The sequence below is a fragment of the Cricetulus griseus genome, chromosome 4 (genome assembly GCF_003668045.3).
Source record: "Cricetulus griseus strain 17A/GY chromosome 4, alternate assembly CriGri-PICRH-1.0, whole genome shotgun sequence".
In the NCBI taxonomy this organism is placed as follows: domain Eukaryota; kingdom Metazoa; phylum Chordata; class Mammalia; order Rodentia; family Cricetidae; genus Cricetulus; species Cricetulus griseus.
Genome location: NC_048597.1, coordinates 133184225 through 133198430, shown reverse-complemented (window position 1 = coordinate 133198430; position 14206 = coordinate 133184225).

The following is a 14206-nucleotide window of genomic DNA, read 5'->3' as shown; positions in this document are numbered from 1 at the left end:
CCCGGAACCTGGCTACAGCCCTGCATGTTATCCATATCTTTTTCTGCTAACAGCCAATCCCTTCCATCTGTTCTAACTTGGTTCGGGAAACGTTTAGATATTTTTCAGGTAGTCTTGAGATGGACTTCACCTCCAGTTCCCACAGCTAGGCTGAGGGACTATCCTTCCATGTGGGATGGGCTCCCAAAGTCCATTCCTATGCTAGGGTCTCTCCCTGATTTCGAGTTGTACTACAGAGCTATAGTAATATAAACTGTGTGGTATTGTCACAATATCAGACATGTTGATTAATGGAATTGACTCAGGCATAAATCCAGACACCAATGGACACTTGGTTTTTTTTTTTTTTTTAATAAAGTAGCCAGAATTACACACTATAAAATGTCAGTATCTTCTCCAAGTTGTGCTAGTCATAGTGGATGTCTACATGTAGAAGAATTCAAATAGATCCACACATCACCCTGCACAAAACTCAACTCCAAAAGAATCAAAGACATAAAACCAGATACAAGGATTCTGATATCAGAGAAGGTGGAGAATAGTCTTTACCTCATTGGCACAGGAAAAGACTTTCTGAACAGAACATCCTTAACACAGACACTAAGATCAGCAATAAACTGGACCTCATGAAGCTGAAAGGCTTCTGCATGGCAAAGGACACCATCATTTGGACAAAGTGACAGCATATAGAATGGGAAAAGACCTTTATCAACTACATATCTGATAGAGGACTAATATACAAAGTATATAAAGAATTCATGAAATGACAGACTGCAACTGCACAGAGAGGACCAAGAGATGAGTGACCAGCCTCCCCGCTGGACTGCCCATTCTCTAGGGCCCGGGGGCAAAACCCGGCTCTTCCCCCACCTGCCTCAGCCACACTAGCAGGTTAGTGAGGGGGCCACCTGCAGGCAGCCTGCTCTAGCACCACCCCATTGGAACCTGTAATCCCGCTTCCCCCCGAAATTCTCCCATCTCTGGAGACCTCAGTGGCTCCCCGAGGCACAGACAGTGACTGTACAGAGAGGATCAAGAGTGGGTCCCTGAGACACAGACTGCAATTGCAACAGTTGGTTCAAGAGAGGAACCCTGAGAGACACCAACTGTAGGAAGAGATGGGTAGGCACCAATGCAAGAATACATTCAACAGCCTAAAGTGCAATATGGCAACAGCAGAATGTAGTGGTCCTATAACAGGAAGAACTGAACATCCTGACCCAAAAGAAGCAGAAGAAAATGACCTTAAATACAACTTTATGAGGATGATAGAGACCCTTAAAGAGGAAATGAAAAATTCCTTTAAAGTAATGGAGGAAAAGACAAACAAAAAAATTGGAAGAAATCAACATATTTCTTAAAGACAGCAAAGAAAACCAAGAAAAAACAGATGAAAGAAACAGCTCAAACAGTTTAAGACTTGAAAATTGAAGTAGAGGCAGTAAAGAAAACATAAACCAAGGGAATTCTGGAAATGGAAAATCTGGGTAAACAATCAGGAATGAGAGATGTAAGCATAACTGACAGAATGTAAGAGATCAAAGAGAGAATCTCAGGAGTTGAAGATATGATAGAGGAAATAATTCATTAGTCAAAGAAAATGTTAAAACCAACAAATTCTTAACACAAAACATCCAGGAAATCTAGGACACCATGAAAAGACCAACTCTAAGAATAATAGGGATAGAAGAAGGAGTAGAAGCCCAGCTCAAAAAATATATTCAGCAAAATAATAGAAGAAAACTTTCCCAGCCTAAAGAAGGATATGCTGATGAAGGTGCAAGAAGCTTACAGAACACCAAACAGACTGGACCCCCCCAAACCCTCACCATATAATAACCAAAACAGTATACATACAGAATAATGAAAGAATAAGAGCTGCGAAAGAAGTTAATAAATGTGATTATAAAATATCGAATACTTCCAAGCTTTATGCATAGTTTTGAAAAAATATTTGCAAAATCAGAATGCTAGATAGTGAAACCTGCTTGATCTTTAATTCTACTAATTCTGTCTAGACACCAAAATTCATTTATCAGAGCTTTGTTGCTTTGATGACTAGCTTCAAAAGCCAAAACACTGAATTGAAAATCAAAGTCCAAATCCAAGATGTTTGTTTAAAAAACAACAAACATGCTACTTTATGAATTAATTAAATTTAATATGCATTTCCTGAAAAAAAGAACTGCAAAGAAAAAAGGCCAGGTAACATATAAAGGCAGACCTATTGGAATTACACCTGAATTCTCAATGGAAACTCTGAAAGCCACAAGATCCTGGACAGATGTGCTTCAGACACTAAGAGACCACAGATGCCACCACAGACTAATATACCCACAAAGCTTTCAAACATCATAGATGGAGAAAACAAGATATTCCATGACAAAACCAAATTTAAACATAAATCCATCCTTACAGATAGTACTATAAGGAAAACTCCAACCCAAGGAAGTTAGCTGCACCCACAAAAACACAGGCAACAGATAACCTTATGCCAGCAAACCCTAAAGAAGGGAAACATGCTACCACTGAAAAATAACAGTAATCAACAATCACTGGTGATTGAATATCTCTTAGTATCAATGGACTCAATTCACCTATAAAAAGACACAGGCTAACAGAGTGGATAGAAAAACAGGATCCATCCTTCTGCTGCATACAAGAAATACACCACAAACAAAATGACAGACATTACCTCACAGTAAAGGGTTCTGAATAGATTTTCCAATCAAATGCATCTAAGAAATTAGTAGGTATAGCTATCTTAATATCTAACAACATAGACTTGAAACTAAAATCACTCAAAAGAGATGGAGAAGGTCAATTCATACTCATCACAGGAAAAGTACATCAAGATGAAGTCTCAATTATGAACATCTATGCCCCAGATACAAGAGCACCAAAATATGTAAAAGAAACATTACTAAACTTTAAATCACACATCAAACCCCACACAATATAGTAGGAGACTTCAACACCACACTCTCACCAATGGACAGGTCTTTCAGACATAAAGTTAACAATGAAATAAGAGAACTAAGAGATGCCATGACTTAAATGCACTTAACAGCCATCTATAGAACATTTCATCAACAAAGGAGAGATTATACCTGTTCCCAGCACCCCATGGACCCTTCTCTAAAATCTATCACATACCTAGTAACAAAGCAAACCTCAACAGATACAAAAAAGTTGGAATAACCCCCTTTATCTTATCAGATCCCCATGGCTTAAAGTCGGAATTCAATTACAACACTAATTGCAGAAAGGCTACAAACTCATGGAAATTGAACAATGATCACTTGAATCACCCCTGGGTAAAGACTTCCTGGAATTCAACAAAAATAAAAGTACAACATACCCAAACCTATGGGACACTATAAAAGTGGTGCTAAGAGGAAAGTTCATAGCAACAAGTGCTTGCACAAAGAAAGCGGAGAAATAGACAAACCCTTACTCAAACTAACCAAAAGGCAGAGAGAATATGCAAACTAAGAAAATCAGAAATGGAAAGGGGGGCATAACAACAGACAATGAGGAAATCCTGGTCATACTTTGAAAACCTTTACTCCACAAAATTGGAAAATCTAAAAGAAATGGACAATTTTCTGGATAGGTACCACATACCAAAATTAAATCAAGACCAGACAAACAAGTTAAATAAACCTATATCCTTTAAGGAAATAGAAACAGTCATCAAAAGTCTCCCAACCAAAAAAAGCCCAGGGCCAGATGATTTCAGTGCAGAGTTCAACCAGAACTTCCTCAAATTGTTCTACAAAATAGAAACATAAGGACATTGACAAAACTTTTCTTTTTATGAAGTCACAGTTACCCTGATACTGAAACCACACAAAGACTCAACTAAGAAAGAAAATTACATGAACATTGATGCAAAAATAGTCAGCAAAATACTGGCAAACCAAATCCAAGAACATATCAGAAAAATCATCCACCCTGACAAAGTAGGATTCACCCTGGAGATGCAGGGATGGTTAAACATATAAAAACTTGTCAATGTAAACCATCACATAAATAAACCGAAAGAAAAAAAGCATATGATCATCTCATTAGATGCTGAAAAAGCCTTCAACAACATCCAACACCCCTTCATGATAAAGGTCTTGGAGAGATCAGGGATACAATGTTATCTAAATGTAATAAAAACAATATACAACACACCAACATGCAACATCAAATTAAATGGAGAGAAACTCAAAGTTATTTCATTAAAGTCAGGAACAGACAAGGCTGTCCACTCTCTCCATTGAGAAAATTGTCCATTTCCTTTAAATTTTGAATTTTGTAGAGTACAAGTTTTCAAAGTATAACTCGATTCTCTGGACTTCCTCAGTGTCTGATGTTATGTCTCCCCTTTCATTTCTGATTTTGTTAATTATCATGGTCTCTCTCTGCCTTTTGGTTAGTTTGGATAAAGGTTTGTCTATCTTGTTGATTTTCTCAAAGAACCAACTCTTTGTTTCATTGATTCTTTGTATTGTTTTCTTTGTTTCGATTTTATTGATTTCAGCCTCATCCTGGTGTCTACTCCTCTGGGGTGAGTTTGCTTCTTTTTGTTCTAGAGCTTTCAGTTGTGCTGTTAATTCTCTAGTGTGACTATTTTTCAATTTCTTCATGTGGGCTCTTTCCTCTTAGCACTGCTTTCATAGTATCCCATAAATTTGGGTATGTTGTGGCTTCATTCTCATTGAATTCTAGGTAGTCTTTAATTTCTTCCTTGACCCCAGAATAGTGAAGTTGCTAATTGTTCAATTTCCATGAGTTTGTAGGGTTTCTGTAATTTGTATTCTTGTTGAATTCTAACTTTAAACCATGGTGAGATGATAGGGGTTATTCCATTTTTTTTGTATCTGTGAAGATTTGCTATGTTGCCAAGTATGTGGTTGATTTTAGAGAAGGTTCCATGTGGTGTGTTTGGATGGAATGTTCTATAGATGTCTGCTAATTCTAATTGGGTCATAACTTCTGTTAGTTCCTTTGTTTTTTGTTAAGTTTCTGTCTGGTGTTCCTGTCTAGTGGTGAGAGTGGGGTGTTGAAGTCTCCCACTATTAGTGTGTGAGGTTTTATGTGTGATTTGAGCTTTAGTAATGTTTCTTTTATGAATGTGGGTACCTTCATATTTGGGGCACAGATGTTCAGAATTGAGACTTCATCTTGATGGTCTTTTCCTGGGATGAATATGAAATGCCCTTCTTCATCTCTTTTGATTGATTTTAGTTTGAAATTTAGTTTGTTAGCTACACCAGCTTGTTTCTTGGGTTCATTTTATTGGAAGATCTTTTCCAAACCCTTTACTCTGAGGTAATGTCTGTCTTTGAAGATGAGAAGTGTGTCTTGTATGCAGCAGAAGGATGGATTCTGTCTTCGTATCCATTCTGTTATCCTGTGTCTTTTAACTGGCAAATTAATACCATTGACACTAAGGGATATTAATGCCCATTGATTGTTAATTCTTGATTGTTTTGGATTTGCTGTTGTTGTTGTTATTGTGTGTAGATTTCCTCCCCCTTTTTTCTTTTGGTGTTTGGCAAAGTGGATTATCTATTGCCTATGTTTTTGTGAGTGCAGTTATCTTCGTTGGGTTGGAGTTTTCCTTCCAGTACTTTCTGTAGGGCTGCATTTGTGCATATGTATTGTTTAAGTCTAGTTTTGTGATGGAATATCTTGTTTTCTCCATCTATAGTGATTGAAAGCTTTTCTGGGTATAGTAGCTTGGACTGGTATCCATGTTCCCTTAGCGTTTATAGGACATCTATCTAGGACCCTCTGGCTTTCAGAGTTTCCATTGAGTAGTAGAGTATAATTCTGATAAGTCTGCTTTTATGTTATTTGGTCTTTTTCTTTTGCTTCTCTTAATATTTTCTTTATTCTGTAAGTTTGGTGTTTTGATTATTATGTGGTGAGGGGACTATATTTTGTGGTTTACTCTATTTGGTGTTCTGTAAGCTTCTTTTTTATTTTTTTTTCTCTTTTTATTATTATTATTATTATTAATTCAAGTTAGGAAACAGGCTTGTTTCACATGTAATTCCCATCTCCCTCTCCCTCCCCTCACCCCCATTCTTTCTCCCCCACTTCCAACCTACACCCCACCCCATCCACCCACCACTCCCCAGGCAGGGTAGGGCCCCCAACCTGGGCTCCACCAAGTCCACCAAATCTTCCTGTGCTGGGCCTAGGCCCCTCCCCATGTGTTCAGAGACAGAGCGCATACCTTCAAGTGGGATGGGCTCTCGAAGTCCCCCCCCCCACCAGGGCAAAACGCCAGTCCACCTCTGGAGGCTCCCAGGGGTGCAGGGGCCTCCCCATTGGCATCCATGATCAGGGGGCTGGATTAGTCTCGTACTGGCCTCCCAAAGAGCGTCTGGGGTCGATATGCTTTCCCTTTTTCAGACCAACTGTTTCTGTGGGTTTCTCCAACCTGGTACAGACCCCTTCGTTCTTCATTCCTCCCTCTCTTCAACTAGTTTCAGATTTCAGCTCAGTGTATTTCTGTGGATTTCTGTCTCTGCTTCCATCAGCCACTGGATGAGGGCTCTAGGATAGCATAGAGAGTAGTCTTCAATCTCATTCTAGGGGAAGGGCTTCTAGGCCATCCTCTCCTCCACTGCCCGGACTGTCAGATCGTGTCATCTTTGTAGGTCTCTGGAGATCTTCCTAGTTCCAGATCTCTTCTCGGATCTATAGTGGCTCCCTCTGATATGGTATCTCTCATCCTGCTCTCTCTCCTCTATTCTTCCCCCAACTCAATATATCTGCTCCTCCATTTCTTCTCCTCTACTCTTCTTCTTGTGCTCTTATTGTGGCAGCACCCACTCCCCTACCCTCATGCTCTCAATTAGCTCGGGAGTTCATGCCATTTCCCATTCCTGGGGTCCATTTATCCCTTAGAGTCATTCATGATTTCTAGTTTCTTTGGGGAAGAGGATTATAGGCTGGTAATCCTTTGCTCTATGTCTAAAATCATATACGAGTGAGTACATACCATGTTTGTCTTTTTGTGATTGGGTTACCTCACTCAGGATGGTTTCTTCTAGTTCCATCCATTTGCCTGCAAATTTCAAGATTCCATTGCATTTTTATGCTGAGTAGTACTCCATTGTATAAATGTACCACATTTTCTCTTTCCATTCTTCAGTTGAGGGGCATCTAGGTTGCTTCCAGGTTCTGGCTATTACAAACAATGCTGCTATGAACATGGTTGAACATATGTCCTTGTTGTATGGACATGCAGTATTTGGGTATATACCCAAGAGAGGAATGGCTGGATCTTGAGGTAGGTTGATTCCCATTTTTCTGAGCAACTGCCATACTGATTTCCAAAGTGGTCTTACAAGTTCACACTCCCACCAGCAATGGAGGAGTGTTCCTTCTTCTCCGCATCCTCTCCAGCATAGGTTGTCATTGGTATTTTTGATTTTAGCCATTCTGACAGGTGTGAGGTGGTATCTCAGAGTTGTTTTGAGTTGCATTTCTCTGATGGCCAAGGATTTTGAGCACTTTCTTAAGTGTCTTTCAGCCATTTCAGATTCCTCTGTTGAAAAATCTCTGTTTAGTTCTGCACCCCACTTTTTAATTTCATTGTATGGTGTTTTGGTGGCTTCTTGAGCTACTTGTATATTTTGGAAATCAGTCCTCTGTCAGATGTGGGGCTGGTGAAGATCTTTTTCCCATTCTGTGGGTGGTCGTTTGTCTTACTGTGTCCTTTGCCTTGCAGAAGCTTCTCAGTTTCAGAAGGTCCCATTTATTGATTGCAGACCTCAGTGTCTGTTCTTCTGGCGTGATGTTCAGGAATCGTTCTCCTGTGCCAATTTGTTCAAGGGTTATTCCCACTTTCTCTTCTAGAAGATTCAGTGTGGCTGGATTTATGGAGAGATCTTTGATCCATTTGCACTTAAGTTTCGTGCATGGTGACAGGTATGGATCAATCTGCAATTTTCTGCATGTCCGAATCCAATTGTGCCAGCACCATTTGTTGAAGATGCTATCTTTTTTCCATTGTATGGATTTAGCACCTTTGTCAAAAATAAGGTGTTCGTAGGTGCATGGGTTAATATCTGGGTCTTCAATTCGATTCCATTGGTCTGTCTGTCTATTCTTGTGCCAATACCAAGCTGTTTTCAGAACTATGGCTCTATAGTAGAGCTTGAAGTCAGGGATGGTGATGCCTCCAGAAGATCTTTTATTGTAAAGAGTTGTTTTGGCTATCCTGGGTTTTTTATTTTTCCATATAAAGTTGAGTATTGTTCTTTCAATGTCTGTGAAAAACTATGTTGGGGTTTTGATGGGGATTGCATTGAATCTGTAAATTGCTTTTGGTAGGATTGCCATTTTTACTATGTTAATTCTGCCTATCCAAGAGCATGGGAGATCGTTCCACTTTCTGGTATCTTCTTTAATTTCTTTCTTTAGAGTCTCAAAGTTCTTATTGTACAGGTCTTTCACTTTTTTGGTTAGTGTTACCCCCAGATATTTTATGTTGCTTGTGGATATTGTGAAAGGTGATGTTTCCATGATTTCTTTCTCATTGAGTTTATCATCTGTATACAGTAGGGCTACAGATTTTTTTGAGTTAATTTTGTATCCTGCTACCTTGCTGAAGGTGTTTATCAGCCGTAGGAGTTTCCTGGTAGAGTTTTTTGGGTCACTTTGTAGACTATCATGTCATGTGCAAATAGTGTAAGTTTGACTTCGTCCTTTCCAATTTGTATCCCTTTGATCCCCTGTTCTTGTCTTATTGCTCTAGCTAGAACTTCAAGTACAATATTGAAGAGGTATGGACAGAGTGGACATCCTTGTCTTGTTCCTGATTTTAGAGGAAACGCTTCGAGTTTCTCTCCATTTAGTTTGATGTTGGCTATTGGTTTGGTGTATATCGCGTTTATCATGTTTAGATATGTTCCTGTTATTCCTGTTCTCTCTAAGATCTTTATCATGAAGGGATGTTGAATTTTGTCAAAGGCTTTTTCAGCATCTAGTGAGATGATCATGTGGTTTTTCTTTTTCAGTTTTTTTATATGGTGGATTACATTGATGGTTTTTCGTATGTTGAACCATCCTTGCATCCCTGGGATGAAGCCTACTTGATCGTGGTGGATGATTTTTCTGATATGTTCTTGGATTCGATTAGCCAATATTTTATTGAGTATTTTAGCATCGATGTTCATGAGGGATATCGGTCTGTAGTTCTCTTTCTTAGTCTTATCTTTGTGTGGCTTGGGTATCAAAGTGATTGTAGCCTCGTAGAAAGAGTTTGGCAATATCCCATCTGCTTCTATTGTGCGGAACAGTTTGAGGAGTACTGGTATCAGCTCTTGTTTGAATTTCTGGTAGAATTCTGCAGTGAAGCCATCTGGTCCTGGGCTTTTTTTGGTTGGGAGGCTTTTGATGACTGCTTCTATTTCATTAGGGGTTATGGGTCGATTTAAACTGTTTATCTGATCTTGATTTAATTTTGGTAAGTGATATTTATCCAGGAAACTGTCCATTTCCATTAGATTTTCGAATTTTGTGGAGTACAGATTTTCAAAGTATGACCTAAAGATTCTCTGGATTTCCACAGTGTCCGTTGTTAAATCCCCCTTTTCGTTTCTGATTTTGTTAATTAGCGTGCTCTCTCTCTCTCTGCCTTTTGGTTAGTTTGGCTAGAGGTTTGTCTATCTTGTTGATCTTCTCAAAGAACCAACTTTGTTTCATTGATTCTTTGTAATGTTTTCCTAGTTTCTACTTTATTGATTTCAGCTCTCAGGTTGATTATTTCCTGGCATCTACTCCTCCTTGGTGAGTTTGCTTCTTTTTGCTCTAGTGCTTTCAGTTGTTCTGTCAGTTCTCTAATGTGACTTTTCTCTAGTTTCTTCATGTGGGCACTTAGTGCTATGAACTTCCCTCTTAGCACTGCCTTCAGAGTGTCCCATAAGTTTGGGTATGTTGTGTCTGCATTCTCATTAGATTCTAGGAAGACTTTAATTTGTTTTTTTTATTTCTTCCTCAACCCAGGAATGGTCCAATTGGGTGTTATTCATTTTCCAAGAGTTTGCAGGTTTTCTGCCATTTGTATTGTTGCTGAATTCTAGCTTTAATGCATGGTGGTCTGATAAGATACAGGGTGTTATTTCAATTCTTTTGTAACTATGGAGGTTTACTTTGTTGCCTACTATGTGGTCAATTTTAGAGAAGGTGCCATGTGGTGCTGAGAAGAAGGTATATTCTTTTGAGTTTGGATGGAATGCTCTATAGATATCCGTTAACCCCAGTTGGGTCATAACTTCTTTCAGGTCCTTTGTTTCTTTGTTAAGTTTCTGTCTGGTGGTCCTGTCTAGTGGTGTAAGGGGGGTGTTGAAGTCTCCTACTATAAGTGTGTGTGGTTTTATGTGTGGTTTGAGCTTTAGTAATGTTTCTTTCACAAATGTGGGTGCCTTCGTATTTGGAGCATAGATGTTCAGGATTGAGATTTCATCTTGATGGACTTTTCCTGTGATGAGTATGAAATGCCCTTCTTCATCTCTTTTGATTGATTTTAGTTTAAAGTCCAATTTGTTAGATATTAGGATTGCTACACCGGCTTGTTTCTTGAGGCCATTTGATTGGAAAATCTTTTCCCATCCTTTTACTCTGAGGTATCGCCTGTCTTTGAAGTTGAGGTGTGTTTCTTGTAAACAGCAGAAGGATGGATTCTGTCTTCGTATCCATTCTGTTAGCCTATATCTTTTTATGGGTAAGTTAAGACCATTAACATTTAGGGATATTAATGTCCAGTGTTCGTTGGTTCTTGTTTGTTTTGGATTTATTGTTGGTGGTGTCATTGTGTGTCAATTTTGCCCTCCTGCTTCTTTTTGTGTTTGGCAAAATTAGATTATCTATTGCCTGTGTTTTTGTGCATGTAGTTATGTTCCTTGGGTTGGAGTTTTCCTTCCAGAACCTTCTGTAGTGCTGGATTTGTGGATATGTATTGTTTAAATCTGTTTTTGTCATGGAATATCTTGTTTTCTCCATCTATAATGATTGAAAGTTTTGCCGGGTACAGTAGTCTGGGTTGACATCCATGCTCCCTTAGTGCTTGTAGGGTATCTATCCAAGACCTTCTGGCTTTCAGAGTTTCCATTGAGAAGTCGGGTGTGATTCTAATTGGTTTGCCTTTATGTGTTACTTGGCCTTTTTCCTTTGCAGCTCTTAATATTTTTTCTTTATTCTGTAGACTTGGAGTTTTGATTATTATGTATCGGGGGGACTTCTTTTTTTGGTCCAGTCTGTTTGGTGTCCTATAAGCTTCTTGTGCTTTCATAGGCATATATTTCTGTAGGTTGGGGACGTTTTCTTCTATGATTTTGTTGAATATGTTTTCTGTACCTCTGAGCAGTGTTTCTTCACCTTCTTCTAAACCTATTATTCTTAAGTTTGGTCTTTTCACGGTGTCCCACATTTCCTGGATATTTTGTGTTAGGGATTTGTTGGACTTGAGGTTTTCTTTGGTTGATGAATGTATATCCTCTAGCGAGTCTTCAGTAGCTGAGATTCTCTCTTCTGTCTCTTGAATTCTATTAGTTATACTCACGTTTTTAGATCCTGATCGTTTATCCAGTCTTTCCATTTCCAGCATCGCCTCATTCTGTGTTTTCTTTATTGTGTCTAACTCAGCTTTCATGCTTTGAACTGTTTCAAGAGCTTCCTTCACTTGTTTGGTTGTTTTATCTTGGGTTTCTTTAGCTTCTTTAAGAGATTTGTTTATTTCTTGAATTTTTTGGTTTGTCTTTTCCTCCATTTCGTGTAATTTTTTGCTTGCTTTTTCTTCTATTTCTTTAAGGGATTTTCTTGTTTCCTCTTTGAAGGTCTCTATCATCTTGCTGAGATAATTTTTGAGGTCCATCTCTTCTTCATGCACTATGTTGGGCTTTTCAGGTCTTGCTGGAGTGGAGTCCCTAGATTCTGGTGGTGTCATATTGGTCTTTCTGTTGTTGAGCGAGTTCTTATTCTGTCTTCTTCCCATATCTTTTTCCAGTGAGTGCAGGTAGGATCTCTTTATCTCCTCTTGTTTCGCTGTAGTGTGTGTGGGCCAGGAATTCAATGTCCGAAGCTCTGGATGGTCCTGCCTCTCCTCGTAGTCTCCTCACTCTGAAGGAGTTATGCCTCCATAGGGATCGGGTGTGTGGGCGGGACAGGAAGTAAGAGTGGGGTGTTTCCAGGCTCTGGGGGTTCCTCACTGCCTGGGCAGGTCTACCCCAAGCAGGAGCAGGCCCAGGGAGATCGGGATGGATGGGGCTTTGAAGGGGAGTTGGGTAAGAGCGGTGGATCACTCACCTCCTGGTGGATCAGTAGCTGGGAACGGAAGGAAGAGTGGCCTGTACCCAGATTCAGGGAGCTCCTCCCTGCCTGGGCATGTCTGTTTCAAGCAGGGACAAGCCTGGAGGTATCTGGGTGAATGGCGCTTAGGACAGGGGTTGGGTAAAAGCAGGGGGTCGCTCACCTGGTCTGTGATGAGTCGGCAGACTCTGTAAGCTTCTTGTACTTTCATAGGCATGTCCTTCTGTAGGTTGGGGAAGTTTCCTTCTATGATTTTGTTGAATGTATTTTCTGTACCCTTGAGCTGTATTTCTTCACCTTCTTCTATACCTATTATTCTTAGATTTGGCCTAAGACCTCAACATAAATCCAGCCACACTGAACCTCTTAGGAGAAAAAGTGGGAGGTATCCTTGAATGAATTTGTACAGGAGACTGCTTCCTGAACTTAACACCAGTAGCACAGACATTGAAATCGATAATTAATAAATGAGACATCCTGAAACTGAGAAGCTTCTGTAAGGCAAAGGACACAGTCAACAAGACAAAATGGCAGCCCACAGAATGGGAAATGATAGTCACCAACCCCACATCTGACAGATTTCTGATCACCAAAATATACAATGAACTCAAGAAGCTAGCCACCAAGTCACCAAACAATGCAATTAAAGCATGGAGTGCAGAACTAAATAGAGAATTCTCAACAGAGGAATCCAAAATTGTTTAAAGACACTTGAGAAAGTGCTCGATATTCTTAGCCATCAGGGAAATGCAACTCAAAACCACTCTGAGATACCATCTTACTACTGTCAGAATGGCTAAAATAAATAACACCAATGACAATCTATGCTGGAGAGATGTGGAGAAAGAGGAACACTCTTCCATTGCTGGTGGGAGTGCAAACTTTACAACCACTTTGGAAATTAGTAGGATGGTTTCTCAGGAAAATGAGAATCACTGTCCCTCAAGATCCAGCAATCCTTCTCTTGGGCATATACCCAAAGAATGCACACTCATGCAATAAGGACATATGATATGTTCAACTATGTTCATAGAAGCATTATTTGTAATAGCCAGAAACTGGAAACAACCTAGATGCCCCTCAACTGAAGAATGGATAGAGAAAATGTGGTATATTTACACAATGGAGTACTACTAAGTGGAAAAAAAAACAATGGAATCTTGAAATTTGCAGGCAAATGGGTGGAACTAGAAGAAACCATCCCGAGTGAGGTAACCCAGTCACAGACAGACAAGCAGGGTATGTACTCCCTCATATATGAATTTTAGATGTAGAACAAATGACTACCAGGCTACAACTTACACCACCAGAGGAGCTAGGAAACAAGGAGTACCCAAGGGAAGAAGGCATGGTCCCCTGAAGAAGGGAAAGGGGAGAAGAACCCCCGAACAAATTGGGAACAAATTGGGGGAAGAGAGGAGGGAGGTGGAAAGGTGAGAGGAGGAAAAGAGGAAGGGGGAGGAGAATAGGTTGTCTGAGATAGGGGAGGGCAAGAAATGAGATGCCTTGATAGAGGGAGCCAGTACAGGTTTGGAGAGAGGTCTAGTACAGGGGAAATGTTAGGGGATCCACAGGGATGACCCCAACTAAGAATCTAGGCAGCAGTGAAGAGGCTCCCCTTGATGCCCTTCCCCTATAATGAGATAGATGACTACCTTGGTTACTGTTCCTAGAGCCTTCACCCAGTAGCTGATTGGAGCAGAAACAGGCACCCACAGCTATCACTGAGCCATACTCATGGAATCCAGTTGTGGAGAGGGAGAAGGGATGAGAAAAAGGGCCAAGACAGTGCTGGAGAAACTCGCAGAAACAGTTGACCTGACCTACTGAGAGCATAGAGACCCTAGTCATAAAGCTGGGGAAACAGCATTGGACCGAACCAAGCCCT